The sequence below is a fragment of the Salvelinus namaycush genome, chromosome 18 (assembly GCF_016432855.1).
Source record: "Salvelinus namaycush isolate Seneca chromosome 18, SaNama_1.0, whole genome shotgun sequence".
NCBI classification, from domain to species: domain Eukaryota; kingdom Metazoa; phylum Chordata; class Actinopteri; order Salmoniformes; family Salmonidae; genus Salvelinus; species Salvelinus namaycush.
The window spans coordinates 3,041,185-3,056,681 of NC_052324.1; positions in this window are offsets into that span (position 1 = coordinate 3,041,185).

A 15,497-nucleotide genomic window follows, 5' to 3' on the forward strand; every position below is an offset into this window, starting at 1 on the left:
TATAACCACGGTTTGCAGCTCTAAATATGCACATTTTCGAACAAAACATAAGTGTATTGTATAACCTGATGTTATAAGACTGTCATCTGATGAAGTTGGTCAAGGTTAGTGATTAATTTTATATCTTTTGCTGGTTTTTGCGAATGCTATCTATGCGGTGAATAAATGCAGTTGTGTGTTAGACTATTGTGGTAAGCTAATATAATGCTATATTGTGTTTTCGCTGTAAAACACTTAAAAAATCGGAAATATTGGCTGGATTCATTCATTCATTTGCTGTACACCATGTATTTTTCATAAATGTTTTATGATGAGTATTTAGGTATTTCACGTTGCTCTCTGTAATTATTCTGGCTGCTTTGGTGATATTTTTGATGGTAGCTGCAATGTAAAACTATGATTTATACCTCAAATATGCACATTTCCGAACAAAACATAAATTTATTGTATAACATGTTATAAGACTGTCATCTGATGAAGTTGTTTCTTGGCTAGTGACTAATTATATCTCTATTTGGTCGGTTTTGTGATAGCTACCTATGCGGTAGACACATGGTGAAAATATGCGGTTGAGTCTTTGGCTATTGTGGTTAGCTAATAGAAATACATATTGTGTTTTCGCTGTAAAACATTTTAAAAATCGGAAAGGATGGCTGGATTCACAAGATGTTTATCTTTCATTTGCTGTATTGGACTTGTGATTTCATGAAATTATATTATATGATATCCCTGTAGCGTTAGGCTAGGCTATGCTAGTCAGCTTTTTTGATGAGGAGGATCCTGGATCCGGGATGGTGACTCGTTAGAGGTTAAAAAGTATAAAATATATCAAAAAGTTGTATACAACCACATTATTCCAGGCATGTTGTAAAGTTTGAAAAACGTTTCTAGCTGAAACTGTGTAAGAGGAGTAGTGTTCAAAATAATAATAATAACTAGATGGTAACTTTACAAGTAAAGTTATGGGTTTTGCTTTAGCTCTTTAAAAGTATGTTTGTGGTAATGGAAAGCAAAGCAATTCTGAATCATTCATGCTGTAGGTTTCAGATAAATAGATGCAATATTTACTTTTGAAAAACGTTCAGTGTAAATTAAGTTTGATTTTAGTTTGAATGATTTAATTATTAGAAAGTTTTGGGCTATCATTTGGGGAGAGAAATATGATAGTGCATCTAGTGATGACAGCTATTTAAAACATTTTTACAGTAGTTGATGAACTATGAAGAACAGGTTTGTATTTAGACTTACTGGTAGTTAGCTGTAGTTCTATCTAATAAATAAACTCTTTAGGCTAACAGTGATCCCTGAAAAAGATGTAAATTTGAAATAAGTTATAGCAGTGGTATAGTCTGCAGTAGTAATGGTGGTGACTAGTTATAGTTGAAAAGGTAAGTGGATTGATTGATTGGTTGGTTGATAGGCTAAGATAGCCTGAAAATGTGAAAGTTGCTTAAGCAGCTCTATCTTGAATGGTTCAAGATTTACAATTATTGTTGGTGGGTATTGTGAGTTCCAAATATCTCCAACTATGTTTTTCTTCAACTTGTCAATTTCAAAATATTTTTAAACAACAATATATTTTCAGTTTAAATGAGGTGCGGTCCTCCTCCTCGTTAAAACCTATACGGGATAGTTGTTGCTCAATATGCGATAATGTGACTGGAAAACATTGTATACAATAGACAACTTTCCAGGACATAGACATGACCTATACGGGCAGAAAGCTTAAATTCTTGTTAATCTAACCGCAGTGTCCAATTTACAGTAGCTATTACAGAAAAAAAGACCATGCTATTGTTTGAGGATAGTGCACACCAACAAAACACTTTTATCATGGCAACTGGTTTGATACATTCACCTCTGAAGGTAAATAATGTACTTACATTCAGTAATCTTGCTCTGATTTGTCATCCTGAGGTTCTCAAAGATAAAATGTAGTGTAGTTTTGTTTGAAAAAATATATTTGTATATTCAAATGTAGCATCTGGGTTCTTCAGTTTGACCCCACTGCTGTCCCTGGCTCCAAACCCCACCCCGCCCGGCCATCTAGATGTGTGAAGGTTAGTGTCTTTTCTGTATGACATTCCTGGGAGTGTGTAAATTAAATGTTTTATTACCATAGCATTGTTGTATGTTCTCTATAGTTATGTACTTGAAAATGTATAAATTTAGCAATTCAGGCACATTTGGGAAAATTCCTGACAGACGTGCTCCAAAATATTGTGTAGTGAGGTAATTCTTCACTGAATCAGTCTGAAGCTTTGCACGCACACTGTTGCCATCTTCTGGCCAAAATCTAAATTACACCTAGGATCCTATCTTTAATGTATGGCCTTTCTCTTGTATTTCAAAGACGATACATTTTTTTTACAAAAAACGCTTGTTTTTTGTTTGTATTATCTTTTACCAGATCTAATGTGATATATTCTCCTACATTAATTTCACATTTCCACAAACTTCAAAGTGTTTCCTTTCAAATGTTATCAAGAATATGCATATTCTTGCTTCAGGTCCATAGATTTGGGTATGTCACTTTAGGCAAAAATTGAAAAAAAGCGTCCGATCCATATTAATTCACATAGAAGTAGCCCTTTTCACTGTGGCGGACAATTTACATTTGAGGCATGTTATGCTCATGTAAGGCGAGGACTAGCTAGATGAGCCAGACAAACTTCTCTCTTCGATGAGAGCCCAAGCACTTCCCCAGTGTTTTGCCAGTTCAAGTATGCAGACATTTGCACATCTCCAGTCAGAACAAACCTGACCCAACTTTTTCCCTGTGGCGCATTTTCCGGCTGGCTCCCGCATTGCCTTCATGGATGTTTCCTTAATAATAAATCCGTTGAAAATGTGTGCATTCCTGTCAAAGTAAGTGCCTTATTACGTTATCATAATTGTTTCTGTATATCATGTTCTGTCATTCCTACTGTAACACAGCATTTGTAGCTATGTATGGAGCATAATGTATTCCTTGTGTACTATTTTGTAATTATGGACACGCAAGGTACCTAATTCATAACCTTTATGGTGTTGTACTCAATTGTGCTTATGTAGCTAGTTACATTCTTCAGTTAGCTCTGTAAAACAATGCTAATGGCATCAGAGAAGAATTAGCTTGAGTTGTATCCTTTGAAGCTGCTCTGGCCTTATCATGACCATGGCCTGTGTATTCATTTGGACGGTTTAGTATAGCTCTGCTCTGTCACCTTGTGAAAATCTTCAGTCACTATTTCTTATTGTTTCTATATCATTCATAATTGTGATGTTGTAAATGCAACTTTGTCACGCTCGTTATAATGAGTGGACCAAAGCGCAGCGTGATCTGGGTTCCACATCTTTTATTTATAGGTGAAACTCACAGCAAAACAAAAATAATAAATCTCAAAACGAAACGTGACGCTATCAATAGGGCTAACAGGCAACTATGCATAGTCAAGATCCCATCAAGTACAAAGGGGAAATGGCTGCCTAAATATGATCCGCAATCAGAGACAACGATAAACAGCTGCCTCTGATTGGGAACCATACCAGGCCAACATAGATGTATAAATCACCTAGATAACCCACCCTAGTCACACCCCGACCTAACCAACATAGAGAATAAAAAGCTCTCTATGGTCAGGGCGTGACAAACTTATAATTTTATAGCAGTGTTGTTATGTTACTTCATTGTAATATTGTTTTATTGCTACATACTGATATTTTATTCTAATTACTAATAGTTCCTCTTTATTCTGTACTTTCAGAAACCACACACACAAACAGTATTGAACATTATTTGCCAACATCATAACGAGGGCTATGGCAGTCACAAAATTTCGTCAGCCGGTGATTGTCAAGCAAACAACTGTAGGTCTCACGGTAATTGACTGTTAATTAACATAAACACATTTAGCATCTCCTGGCTTCCACACAAGCTACTGATGCAGACCTTTGGAACATCTACATTTTAAAAAGTATAATAAATCCATGTAATATAGCCTACACAGACAGGTCTAAAGAAGCATGAGATGATGATAATGTAGTCTATTTCAGAAGAACAGAATAACATACTCTGAGTTGTCCTTATGTTAGATCCTGATCTGACTACCCCAAATGGCTGTGACACTAGTTCCTTTAGCAAACAAGATTTGCTTAAATTTCCACGGCATTATTTTATAGTATGAAGAATACAATTGAACAAAGTTTAATAAAATAGAAAGGATATTTCCTCCAAACGATTTGAGGGAGTGCGCACATGCTGCTATTCTGTGTTGAGCGGTTAACAAAGAAATAGGTGTCACTGATCACCCAGGTACCGCTGCGCATTCCGTTCACCAGCTTTGGCAGTCTACGTCATCGGCCTTCTAGGCGTCACTGAACTGGATTCATAACCACCAACCCCGGACTGTCTTGTCTCATTACGCACACCTGGTTCCCATTCCCCCTGATTAGTATGTGTATGTATGTGCCCTCTGTTTCCCATTGTCCTTGTTGATTATTGTTACCATGTCCATTGGTCCTGTGAGTACCTGTGCTATTGTATCAGCTTCCATGATACGTGTTATTGTGCATTTGTTTTATGGGTCTCGTCCCGTATATTATGTAGAGGTTTCCACCTCGCTCTTTTGTTTGGGTGGAGAAAATAAAAAACCCTATTATGTATTCCTGCGCCTGTCTCCAATCATTAGACAACGTGACAATAGGTATTCCTAAATGCTTCATTTATTGTTATTAATGCAACTTTAGTTGTTCTACAAACGTTGGGCTATATGTTTTGATTTTTAATACATTGTAAGGCTGCATGATGCGACTCTAAAAATGATTCTAAAAAAAGTAACTTGAAAGGCATGATCTCTGCTTTGTTTTTTGCGCAGGCTGTACACACTTCATCAGTCACTCATTCACAATTTGACAATCACTGGACATTACCTCGAATTTCACAGCGGCGTCCCATTTGTGTGGCCGTAATGCACCCTAAACAAATCCAGGCCTTTTTACGGCCAGTGGCCATTGTGCCCTTCTCCCTGAATGCTCTCACTCACATAGCTCTCCATCATGTGATCGGGTCTTTCTCACAGGTTACAAGTGAAGAAAGACACATCGGGGACGCAACTGCATGCCATTATCCAATTCCAAGGTGCATATTGAAGATATTGGAAGAACTTTCCACATTTACCATTCGTCGGCCCAATGAACAGCAAAAGCACTAGACTATGTCAATTTACTATCCCCATAGTACAAAAGCCTACCTATTCTGTGCAAGAAATACATATTCCAAACATAGTCTGGGACAGTTGTCGGATGCGAAAGATCCCAAATTAATACACCACTACCATCAAAACACTTTTTTACGCAATGTGGCTGATCAGAACGTTTAGCTTAAAATGTTAATATACTATTAGGCTATTTCTTCAACATTTTAAGCGCAGCAATACACACATGGCAGTAGGCTATAAGTGCAAATGTTCCATTAGCGGGAAAACGCCCTTATCAAATTATGCAATTATCTTTCGCTGGAAAAATGGCTGTGCTTATTGTGGTTTGGTGTGACCTAACATAATCGTTTGTAGTGCTTTCGCTGAAAAGCATATTTGAAATCGGACACTTTGGTGGGATTAACAACAAGATTACCTTTAAAATGGTATAAGACATCATTTTAATTATGAGATTTCTGTTTTTTAAATTTGGCGCCCTGCACTTTCACTGGCTGTTGTCATATCATCCCGTTAGCGGGATTGTAGCCATAAGAAGTTAAACCCTCGCAAGGCTGCCGGCCCAGAGGGCATCCCTAGCCACGTTATCAGAGCATGCGCAGACCAGCTGGCTGGAGTGTTTACGGACCTATTCAATCTCTCCATACCCCTGTCTGCTGTCCCCACTTGTTTGAAGATGTCCACCACTGTTACTGTACCCAAGAAGGCAAAGATAACTGAACGAAATGACTATGAGAGGCTAGTCAAGGCTCATATCATCTCTACCTTAACTGACACCCTAGACCGACTTAAATTTGCTTACCGCCCCAATAGATCGAAAGACGATGCAATCGCCATCACACTGCACACTGCCCTATCCCGTCTGGACAAGAGGAATATCTATGTAAGAATTATGTTCATTGACTATAGCTCAGCATTCAACACCATAGTACCCACCAAGCACATCATTAAGCTCGGGCCCTGGGGCTGAACCCCGCCCTGTGTAACTAGGTCCTGGACTTCCTGAAGGGCTTCCCCCAGGAGGTGAAGTTAGGAAACAACACCTCCACTTTCCTGATTCTCAACACAGGGTGCGTACTCAGCCCCCTCCTGTGCTCCCTGTTCACCCATGATTGCGTGGCCACGCATGCCTCCAACTCAATCATCAAGGTTGCAGATGACACAACATTAGTAGGCTTGATTACCGACAATGACGAGACAGCCTACAGGGAGGAGGTGAGGGCCCTGGCGGAGTGGTGCCAGGAAAATAACCTTTCCCTCAACGTCAACAAAACGAAGGAGCTGATCGTGGACTTCAGGAAACAGCAGAGGGAGCACGCCCCTATCCACATAGATGGGACCCCAGTGGAGAAGGTGGAAAGCTTCAATTTCCTCAGCGTACACATCACTGACAATCTGAAAAGTGCCCACCCACACAGACAGTGTGGTGAAGAAGGCACAATAGCGACTCAACCTCAGGATGCTGAAGAAATTCAGCTTGGCCCCTAAGAACCTAACCAGCTTTTACAGATGCACTATTGAGAGCATCCTGTAGGGCTGTATCACAGCCTGGTACGGTAACTGCACTGCCCGCAACCGCAGGTGTCACGTTTGTCATATGAATCGGACCAAGGCGCAGCGTGGTATGCGTACATTCTTTATTATAATAAGAAAGAACACTGAACAAACTAACCAAAATAACAAAACGACACGTGAAGCTATACAAAACGAGTGCTGACAGGCAACTACACATAGACAAGAACCCACGAACACCAAAGGGAAAATGGCTACCTAAATATGATCCCCAATCAGAGACAACGATAAACAGCTGCCTCTGATTGGGAACCATATCAGGCCATCATAGACATACAAATCACCTAGACCTACAAAAACCCTAGACATACAAAAAACCCTAGACAATACAAAAACTACCGTACCCACCCTAGTCACACCCTGACCTAACCAAAATATAAAGAAAACAGAGATATCTCAGGTCAGGGCGTGACATCAGGGCTCTCCAGACGGTGGTGCAGTCTGCCCAACGCATCACCGGGGGCACACTGCTTGCCCTCCAGGTCACCTACAGCACCCGATGTCTCAGGAAGGCCAAAAATATCATCAAGGACATCAACCACCTGAGCCACAGCCTTTTAACCCCGCTATCATCCTGAAGGCAAGGTCAGTACAGGTGCATCAAAGCTGGGACCAAGACACTCAAGGCGATCAGACTGTTAAATAGTCATCACTAGCCGGTTACTTAACCTTTCACCTTAGACGCTGCTGCTTTATATACATGGAAGCAAGGGCCACTTTAATAACGGAACACTAGTCACTTTAATAATGTTTACATACTGCGTTGCTCATCTCATATGTACTGTACCAGTCAAAAGTTTGGACACACCTACTCATTCAAAGATTTTCTTTATTTTTACTATATTGTAGAATAATAGTGAAGACATGAAATAACACATTGAATCATGTAGTAACCAACAAAGTGCTAAACAAATCGAAATATATTTTAGATTCTTCAAATTCACCACCCTTTGCCTTGATGACAGCTTTGCACACTCTTGGCATTCTCTCAACCAGCTTCATGAGGTGGTCAACTGGAGTGCTTTTCCAACAGTCTTGAAGGAGTCCCCACATATGCTGAGCACTTGCTGGCTGCTTTTCCTTCACTCTGTGGTCCAATTCATCCCAAACCATCTTAATTGGGTTGAGGTCGGGTAATTGTGGAGGACAGGTCATCTGATGCAGCACTCCATCACTCTCCTTCTTAGTCAAATAGCCCTTACACAGCCTGGAAGTGTGCTGGGTCATTGTCCTGCTGAAAAACAAATTATAGTCCCACTAAGCGCAAACCAGATGGGATGGCATATCGCTGCAGAATGCTGTGGTAGCCATGCTGGTTAAGTATGCCTTGAATTCTAAATAAATCACTGACAGTGTCACCAGCATAGCACCCCCACACCATCATACCTCCTCCTCCATGCATCAAGGTGGAAACCACACATGCAGAGATCATCCGCTCACCTGCTCTGCATCTCGCAAAGACACGGTGGTTGGAACCAAAAATCGCACATTTATTTTGGCTGCAAATATGAGGTGCAGTTAACTCTAATGAACTTATTCTTTGCAGCAGAGGTAACTCTGGGTCTTCCTTTCCAGTGGCGGTCCTCATGAGAGCCAGTTTCATCATAGCGCTTGATGGTTTTTTCGACTGCACTTGAAGAATCTTTCAAAGTTCTTGAAATTGTCTGTATTGACTGACCTTCATGTCTTAAAGTAATGGACTGTTGCTTCTCTTTGCTTTTTTCAGCTGTTCTTGCCATAATATGCACTTGTACTTTTACCAAATAGGGCTATCTTCTGTTTACCAGCCCATTCCTTGTCACAACACAACTGATTGGCTAAAACCCATTAAGAAGGAAAGAAATTCCACAAATTAACTTTAACAAGGCACACCTGTTAATTGAAATGCATTCCAGGTGACTACCTCATGAAGCTGGTTGAGAGAATGCCAAGAGTGTAAAGCTGTCATCAAGGCAAAGGGTGGCTACTTTGAAGAATCTGAAACATAAAATATATTTAGATTTTTTAAACTCTTTTTTTATGTCTTCACTATTATTCTACAATGTAGAAAATAGTAAAAATAAGAAAAACCCTGGAATGAGTAGGTGTGTCCAAACTTTTGATTGGTACTGTATATACTATAGTGTATTCTGTTCTACTGTATTTTCGTCAATGCCACTCCGACATTGTTCATCCTAATATTTATATGTTTCTTAATTCCAATCTTTTACTTTTTGATTTGTGTTTATTGTTGTGACCAGCATAACAATGGGCTAATAGCACGAAGACCAAATAAACATGTTAATAAAAATAAAATGTATTAACATGTTTATTTGGTCTTCATGCTATTAGCCCATACAAACACATTGAATAACAAATTCACTACATGGAACAACAGACAGTCCCAACAAAAAAAACATCTATGGAAGTTTGTTCTGAAGTGTCTGTCCTATATCTGAGAGATATATGAAAAATCAGGAAACATTTGTAAAAAAAATTGTACATCTATTTAACCTCTTATTTTTGGAACTAAACAGTGTACATACATACTGTACTTTCATTATTTGTTTTCAACTGGGGAGTCTTGTGAGGCCTGTGGGCATCCTTGAGCAAAACAACCGACATGCTTCTGAGAGACTTTCCACAGCGGGGTCATATTAGTGTGTAGCCCAAACTGTACAGACGATTTTGTGTGAAGACCGATTTTTGGGGTGTCTCATGGTCTGACAAACACTCTAGCTCTGTCACCTTTCACCGCATATGCGGAAGTGCGACATAGAGGGATGTGGTGGATTGAGACACATCTAATGCAAAAAAATAAAAAGTATTTTTTTTTAATGGGGATTTTTTTATGATGCTAATTAGATGTCCGTGGGGATGTGGACATCGACCTTAGGGGGTTTTAATAATAGGCTACACATTTAACGAATATGTACAACTTTAAAAAAGCTCTTGTTAAACTTTAAGAAAGCTCCTGAAGAGGTGTATCTCTACTGCAAAGTTGTAAATAGTAAACCATCCAGTCCAGGACTAGGGGACCTTATTTGTCCTTGTCCTGTGGCCAATAATGGCATGTGTATTGAAGAATCCTCCTGTCATGTGTAGGGTAATGTCATACCTCAGCTGCTGTGGCTCTTTTTTTAACCAAGAGGTCTTAGAGCAAGACTTCCCTCTAACATGGCTTGCTACTTGAGAAATGTAGTTGTAGTGAGTTCCTCTTTCAAAACATGCAATAAGCCCATGAAATGTCAATATTTCCAGTTATTGTGTTGGTAGAAAATTGTTATTGCTCATGCGAACACGGGGCCACCAGACCAACATAATAATAATTCCTCCACAGGTTTAGAGCAACCCCATCACCCCAAACTGTATGCATGCAATATGCAAGTCTGAAGCATAATTTATTCTCATATTAACGGAGTGTATAGCACTGTGGATTGGCCTATTAAACATAATTTCTGTTTGAAGTGTGTATGTCTACTCTCAAATCTATCTACTGGTAACTGCCAAAATAAAGGAAACTCTGAGTTGTATGCGGAAGTGCGACATAGAGGGATGTGGTGGATTGAGACACATCTAATGCAAAAAAAAAAAAACATAAATGTTTTCATAGGGAGGTTGGGCCACCACGAGCCGCCAGAACAGCTTTAATGTGTCTTGGCATGGACTCTACACGTTTCTGGAACTCTATTGGAGACATGCGACACCATTCTTCCATGAGAAATTCCATAATTTGGTGTTTTGTTTGATGGTGGTGGAAAACGCAGTCTCAAGCGCCGCTCCAGAATCTCCCATAAGTGTTTTAATTGGGTTGAGATATGGTGACTAAGACTGAGACACACACACATGCTTTAAACCCCCTATGGTCTTTGAGGCCTCTCTTTCAAAGTCACTGAGGTCTCTTCTTCTAGCCATGTTTGCCAAAATAATGGGCAACTAAGCATTTTTATACATGACCCTAAGCACGATGGGATTGCTTAATTAACTCAGAAAATCACACCTGTGTGGAAGCACCCATCATACTTTGTATAACAATAAAAACATATGTTTTTTTCCTATCACTCATTTACTCAAGTGTTTCCTTTATTTAGACTTTGTATATAGACCTGAATATTTAGACCAAGTATAATATTTCAATAAACGCAAAATGATTGCTTAGCTGCACCGGCTGCTGCCTTATGTGTGGTTATCATTTAGGGTAGTCTACTTGTTACAAGATGAGCTATTGTGTAACCAACTTTATTAAATATATGTTGATATACGGCTATCCAGAGCCGCCGGAAAATATGTGGCGAGACAGCATTTCCACTTTCAAATCAGCAGCACCGACCGGGCTAGTAACTTTTCTTCCCTGTTCAACATTTACCTGCTCTGCTGCAGTCTACCATTAAAACCATTGAAGACTACACACAGAACACTGCTGGAATAAAAGCATAGACCAGCATACATTTCAAGCTGGTCCATGCTGGTCTATGCTGGTCTGTACTGGTCAGATGCTGGTCAAGCTGGTCTGACCATCATGGAATAGATGGTCAAGCTGGTCTGATCAGCACAGTCTAGCTGGTTATGCTGGCAGACCAGCCTTTGTTGTGTTTTCTCTGGTTATCAGCCTTAGTTGTGTTTTCGCTGATGACCGGCCTTCATTGTGTTTTTGCTGGTGACCAGCCTTTGCTGTTTTTTTGCCTTATGACCAGCCTTCATTGTGCTTTTGGTGTAGTCTCAACTAACCAGCATTCAGCAGAATACTGTACTTTTACAGCCTAAACACCTTAATTCAGCTGTAAAAATTTAGCAACTTGTTGTTTAGCTTCTCTGGTATCATTGGGACGCTAGCGTCCCACCTCGACAACAGCCAGTGAAATTGCAGGGCGCCAAATTCAAACAACAGAAATCCTATAATTAAAATTCCTCAAACATACAAGTATTATACACCATTTTAAAGAAACTTCTTGTTAATCCAACCACAGTGTACGATTTCAAAAAGGCTTTACGGCGAAAGCACACCATGCGATTATGTTAGGACAGCGCCTAGCCACAAAAACCATAGACATTTTCCAGCCAAGGAGAGGACTCACAAAAGTCAGAAATAACGATTAAATGAATCACTAACCTTTGATCTTCATCTGGTGGCACTCCCAGGACTCCATGTTACACAATAAATGTTCGTTTTGTTCGATAATGTCCCTCTTTATGTCCAAAAACCTCCGTTTTGTTGGTGCGTTTAGTTCAGTAATCCAAAGGCACAAAGCGCGCTCTCAACATCCAGACGAAAAGTCAAAAAAGTACATTAAAAGTTTGTAGAAAGATGTCAAACGATACTTTCAATATTTCAACCGGACAAAAGCTTCATCAATAGAAAAGGAGAAACAAGAAAGGCGCGCTCCCGATCACGCGCTGCACTCATGTCTGGAAATGTCCACTGTCCACTCATTGAAAGTGCTGTATCTCCCTAATTTTTCATAGTAAATGCCTGAAACAATGCCTAAAGACTGGCCACATGTAGAACAAGCCATAGAGATCGTGAACTGGGTCCTAAGTCTTTGTATGGTGGATAGGCTTTCAATGGAAAAACAGCCTTTCAAAATAATAGTACTTCCTGGATGGATTTTCCTCAGGTTTTCGCCTGCCATATCAGTTCTGTTATAACTCAGACATTATTTTAACAGTTTTGGAAACTTTAGAGCGTTTTCTATCCAAATCTACCAATTATATGCATATCCTAGCTTCTGGGCCTGAGTAGCAGGCAGTTTAATTTGGGCATGCTTTTCATCCAAAATTCCGAATGCTGCCCCCTACCCTAGTGAAGTTAACATACTTTCACTGCATCCAGTAGCCAGGTATTCATGTCTTTATTGAACACACTGTGTAAACATTCACAGTGCAGGGTGGAAAAAGTATGTGAACCCTTTGATTTAATAACTAGTTGAACCTCCTTTGGCAGCAATAATCTCAACCAAACGTTTTCTGTAGTTGTGTATCAGACCTGCACAACGGTCAGGAGGAATTTTGGACCATTCCTCTTTACAAAACTGTTTCAGTTCAGCAATACTCTTGGGATGTCTGGTGTGAACCGCTCTCGAGGTCATGCCACAGCATCTCAATCGGGTTGAGGTCAGGACTCTGACTGGGCCACTCCAGAAGGCGTATTTTCTTCTGTTGAAGCCATTATGTGGTTTATTTACTTCTGTGTTTGGGTTCGTTGTCCTGTTGCATCACCCAACTTCTGTTGAGCTTCAATTGGCGGAAAGATAGCTTTACATTCTCCTGAAAAATGTCTTGATAAACATGGGAATTCATTTTTCCATTGATGATAGCAAGTTGTCCAGGCCCTGAGGCAGCAAAGCAGACCCAAACCATGATGCTCCCTCCACCATATTTTACAGTTGGGATGAGGTTTTGATGTTGGTGTACTGTGCCTTTTTTTCTCCACACACGGTGTTGTGTGTTCCTTCCAAATAACTCAACTTTAGTTTCATCTGTCCACAAAATATTTTGTGGACAATACTGGAAAATCCAGATGCTCTTTTGCGAACTTCAGACGTGCTGCAATGTTTTTTTTGGACAGCAGTAGCTTCTTCCGTGGTGTCCTCCCATGAACACCATTCTTGTTTAGTGATTTACAGTTGAAGTCAGAAGTTTACATACACCTTAGCCAAATACATTTAAACTCAGTTTTTTCACAATTCCTCACATTTAATCCTAGTAAAGATTCCCTGTCTTAGGTCAGTTAGGATCACCACTTTATTCTAAGAATGTGAAATGATTTCAAAAAAACTTTACGGAAAAATAAACCATGCAATAATCTGAGACGGAGCACCACTTTATTCTAAGAATGTGAAATGATTTCAAAAAAACTTTACGGAAAAATAAACCATGCAATAATCTGAGACGGAGCTCAGATGAATAGCCAAATTAGCCGCCATGTTGGACTCAACAGAAACCAGAAAATACATGATAAATGTTTCCTTACCTTTGATAAATTCATCAGAATGCAGTCCTAGGAATCCCAGGTCCACAACAAATGCTTGATTTGTTCGTTAATGTCCGTTATTTATGTCAAATTAGCTACTTTCGAATTGTTTACCAAACACCCTAACCAAAGTCTCAAAGCGCGACCACTATAACGTGACGAAATGTCCAAACGTTCCGTTACAGTCAGTAGAAACATGTCAAACGATGTACTGAATCAATCTTTAGAATGTTGTTAACATACATCTTGAATAAAGTTCCGACCGGAGAATTACATCGACTTCAATTGAGAGATGGAACGGAGCTGCCTCTCACGTGAACGCGCGTTGAATGCATGGTCACCTCATGGCAGTGATTACTAATTTCTGTCTCCTTCGACCCCCCTTCACATTAGAGTCATCAGACTTAGTTCTATTGACTGTTGACATCTAGTGGAAGCCGTAGGAATTGAAAACCCATCCATATCTCTCTGTATTTTCAATGAGAGCTTTGTTGAAAATATGGCACCCCCAGAAAAAATCCAAACAGGAAGTGGAACTTCTCAGGTTTTTGCCTGCCATATGAGTTCTGTTAATCTCACAGACATAATTCAAACAGTTTTAGAAACTTTAGAGTGTTTTCTATCCAATACTAATAATAATATGCATATATTAGTAACTGGGACTGAGGAGCAGGCCGTTTACTCTGGGCACCTTTCATCCACGCTACTCAATACTGCCCCTGCAGCCATAAGAAGTTAAATTGTTTAACTTGGGTCAAACGTTTTGGATAGCCTCCCACAAGCATTCCACAATAAGTTGGGTGAATTTTGGCCCACTCCTCCTGACAGAGCTGGTGTAACTGAGTCAGGTTTGTAGGCCTCCTTGCTCGCACACACTTTTTCAGTTCTGCCCACAAATATTTTATAGGATTGAGGTCAGGGCTTTGTGATGGCCACCCCAATACCTTGACTTTGTTGTCCTTTTTTTGCCACAACTTTGGAAGTATGCTTGGGGTCATTGTCCATTTGGAAGACCCATTTGTGACCAAGCTTTAACATCCTGACTGATGTCTTGAGATGTTGCTTTAATATATCCACATAATGTTCCTGCCTCATGATGCCATCTATTTTGTGAAGTGCACCAGTCCCTTCAGTAGCAAAGCACCCCCACGACATGATGCTGCCACCACCGTGCTTCACAGTTGGGATGGTGTTCTTCGGCTTGCAAGCATACCCCTTTTTCCTCCAAACATAACGATGGTCATTATGGCCAAACAGTCCTATTTTTGTTTCATCAGACCAGAGGACATTTCTCCAAAAAGTACGATCTTTGTCCCCATTTGCAGTTGCAAACCTTAGGTTTTGGAACATTGGCTTCTTCCTTGTTGAGTGGCCTTTCAGGTTATGTTGATATAGGATATCGTTTTACTGTGGATATAGATACTTTTGTACCTGTTTCCTCCAGCATCTTCAGAAGGTCCTTTGCTGCTGTTCTGGGATTGATTTGCACTTTTCGCACCAAAGTATGTTCATCTCTAGGAGACAGATCACGTCTCCTTCCTGAGCAGTATGACGGCTGCATGGTCACATGGTGTTTATACTTGCGTACTATTGTTTGTACAGATGAATGTGGTACCTTCAGGTGTTTGGAAATTGCTCCCAAGGATGAACCAGATTTGTGGAGGTCTACAATTTTTTTCCGAGGTCTTGGTTGATTTCTTTTGATTTTCCCATGGTGTCAAGCAAAGAGGCACTGAGTTTGAAGGTAGGCCTTGAAATACATCCACAGATATACCTCCAAT